The sequence below is a fragment of the Pollicipes pollicipes genome, unplaced genomic scaffold (assembly GCF_011947565.3).
Source record: "Pollicipes pollicipes isolate AB1234 unplaced genomic scaffold, Ppol_2.1 Scaffold_5187;HRSCAF=6128_pilon_pilon_pilon, whole genome shotgun sequence".
NCBI lineage: Eukaryota > Metazoa > Arthropoda > Thecostraca > Pollicipedomorpha > Pollicipedidae > Pollicipes > Pollicipes pollicipes.
Window position 1 is genome coordinate 1 of NW_023596633.1, and position 3,545 is coordinate 3,545.

At 42.9% G+C, this 3,545-nt stretch overlaps 1 long non-coding RNA gene across 1 annotated transcript; it reads right to left on the reverse strand.

Annotated features, from left to right (window-relative positions):
- Positions 1-137: 137 nt before the first annotated feature.
- LOC119101967 (uncharacterized) lies at positions 138-3,253 on the reverse strand. The gene is made up of 2 exons (XR_005094633.1): positions 3,176-3,253; positions 138-182 (listed from the first exon to the last, which is right to left on the reverse strand). It is a non-coding gene; the product is annotated as an uncharacterized LOC119101967 (long non-coding RNA).
- Between the last annotated feature and the right edge of the window lie 292 nt (positions 3,254-3,545).

Below are 3,545 nucleotides of genomic sequence, written 5' to 3' on the forward strand. Positions count from 1 at the left end.
AAACCAATGCAATAACTTGCCAAAAAGGACAGTCTGGGAGGCAGTTATATGTCCAGAAGCCAATGAAACTGATCCTGAACACCAGGAAAAAATGATGCTGACTCAAACTTCTTCTTGCTGTTGCTAGTCTTTTTTTGTGCTTGGCTCAGCTCAGGCTTAGCTCAGGCTTCAGCTCTTGTGTCCTGAAAAGATCAGACCATTGAAAAACTGCACATGATAAAATGTTTTATTCTTGACCCTGACCCCATGCACAACTTACAACAGAGTACACAAAAAAACACTCCAAATGAATATGCAGGTGGATTACACCTACACACTTTTATTCTAACTGCAAAGGTATATCATCTCATCTAGGAATATCTCTTCAGGCAATATCACATCAAGGATACACCATGTTAACAAGTGATATCTTGGGTTTGAGAATAACGTGTTACGAGAACTTTGCGATGATCAGATAAAATATTAATATAAAGTTGCAAAAGGTAGTTCCAAACATTACTGACATTATTTCATTCCAAGCACCTTATAGTACTTACATCTTACTTGTGTTATTTCAATACTGTACTGTTCAAGTGGCCCTGTAAGCTGCATTGCATCATGCAAGATTGATAACAAATAACCATCATAAATCATCACATTTGAGATAAAACATGTGTGATATGATAAATTGCCACTAAATCATGTATTAAATCAACAGCTTAAAATGCACCCAGAAATGTCACATTGACAATTATTTACAATGAGATCATGTTCATTATTATGATCATTATTTAAGAAACAGATCACCAACTGACAAAAACAGAAGAGTCACCTAATCAATCTCTAAATTAACAGTTTAAAATACAGCTTGAGGTGATGCTGGCAAACCTTACTGCTGCACAACAGCAGGGTATGAATCTTATTGCACTTTATCACGGCCAGGGTGTACTTTTCTACCTAACATTAGAAAAAATCATTGTACACCATTCGTCGTGTTTAAGGCAGGACATATCGTAAATAATCTCAAAACAGGTAGAATCACGCTCCTACCTTCGAATTTCAATAACTTCGCTGGCGGGCCCCCGAGCGCCGCGCGCACCGCACCGCCTGGACTCCTTAGCGCCGTTTCTGCGTTGCCGTTGCGTAAATACAATATTTCTGCTTACCAAGAACTCTACAAAATGTACGGGACCAAAGTAAACCATTCGTCGTGTTTAAGGCAGGACATATCGTAAATGATCACAAAACAGGTAGATTCATAATCTTACCTTCAATTTTTATAATTACGATGGCGAACTCCCGAGCGCCGCACCACACACGCACCCGTGACACCGGCGCCATTACTGCGCGGGTCACACCATTACTGTGCATCAAGCAGCATCAAGAACCATAAAAATGTACCGGGCCAAGGTGACAAGAATCCATGAAATTTGATCCTCGACGCCAACGGGACCACGGGTTGCAGGGGGATTGGGTGGGGAATGTAAAGCAAAATGAGAACATGACAGCTAAATAAAAGCTCACTATATGGCACCTATATATGGCATGGAACATGGATGCCAATGGGATGCTGGGTTGAAGGGGATATAGGGTGGGGAGGTTAGGTTAGGTTAGGTTAGGTTAGGTTAGGATAGGTTAGTTAGGTTAGGGTAGGTTAGCTTAGCTAAGCTTAGGTTCTGGTCTATTAGCTTATATCTAAGCTCATAAGGTCTATGAGCTTATATCTAAGCTCAGGTTAGGTTAGATTAGGTTAGGTTAGGTTAGGTTAGGTTAGGTTAGGTTAGGTTAGGTTAGGTTAGGTTAGGTTAGGTTAGGTTAGGTTAGGTTAGATTAGGTTAGGTCAGGTCAGGTCAAGTCAGGTCAGGTCAGGCTAGCTTAGCTTAGCTTAGCTATGGGATGCTGGGTTGAAGGGGATATAGGGTGGGGAGGTTAGGTTAGGTAGGTTAGGCTAGGCTAGGCTAGGTTAGGTTAGGTTAGGTTAGGTTAGGTTAGGTTAGTTTAGGTTAGGCTAGGCTAGGTTAGGCTAGGTTAGGTTAGGTTAGGTTAGGTTAGGTTTGGTTAGGTTAGGCTGGTTTAGATATGTTCTGGACTATTCTGACCTGTGTGTTTCATAAATGTACCTAAACCTCGATAAAGAAACGATTTTGGTTGCTTCATTATTGTTTCCTTGGTCCCATACATGTTTTATGGTTCTTGATAAGCAGAAATATGTGCTTTCGCAACAACGCAGAAAACGGGCGCTTGGGAGTCGAGGCGGTGCGGTGCAGTGCGGTGCGGCGCTCGGGAACTCGCTATCGTATTTATTAAAATTCGAGGGTAGGAGCATGATTCTATCTGTTTTGCAATTATTTACGATATGTTCCGCCTTAAACACGAACGAATGGTTTACCTTGGTCCCGTACATTTTGTACAGGTCTTGGTAAGCAGAAATATTGTATTTACGCAATGGCAACGCATAAAGGGCGCTGGGGAGTCCAGGCGGTGCGGTGCGCGCGGCGCTCGGGAGCCCGCCATCGAAGTTATTGAAATTCGAAGGTAGGAGCATGATTCTACCTGTTTTGACATTATTTACGATTTGTGCCACCTTAAACACGACGAATGGTGTGCAATGATTTTTTCTAACATTAGGTAGGAAAGTACACCTACACCCTTTATCACGTTCATTTGTCTTCCAGTTATTCATCTTACTGATATTTGAAGACTGTACTTGCTTGACAAACTGCTCATTTTCCATCACTATTTTTTGTAATTTGATGTACATATTGCATTCATATATTGCCAACCCTTACTGGTGCGCTCATTTCAATGATTCAAGCAACTGCCCTGCACTATTGAAATTGATGGCACATCAATCAGGTTACAAGTAAGCTCCAATTTATTGTGTGACTTGCATATTTCTGGTATTGCTTTCATCAGCATACCACTACAGACGTTTTATTACCTTTTTACTGAGCCATACAAGCTACGTAATTTGATTGTGTGCGCCTAGTCATCAATCCAACACCATCTGGTTTACTCATCAGTAGACTGCAGTAGCAGAGCAAAAAAGGGCGGGAAGGGAAGCGCGTGTGTGTCGTGAACGCATGACCCATAGTCATCACGATGACCTAATACGTAGACTAAAGACCTAATACATAGCCGAATCGTGAGCATTCTTCACCGCAGAAAAATCGGAGCACCCACCACCAAACCTCACCTTTTCTGCGCCTACACCCCCCTTATAGGACCTCGCTGCCAACCAGGTCCGCTGCCAAGGCCACATGGGAAAGACGAAACCGTCCGGGGATTATGGCGTTATCTTCATTTGATGTTAGAGTGACGTCACTGGAGCCAAGACTTTAATGGGCAGATGGCTGCTGGGCGCCGAGTGCAATAGAAGTGAATACCTGTGACGTCATGTAGAAAAAAGTGGTGCTCATTTTCGTCTGTCGGTCCTGCTGGGGTGATAGAAGGCGACGCGGCAAGCGTCCTTACATTTGATTTTCGTGAGCTGTGGCGGTATGGGGGGTGATGCTGTGGTGTTTGCAATTATGGCTAAAAGGGAACGAAATTCGATCGAGCCTATC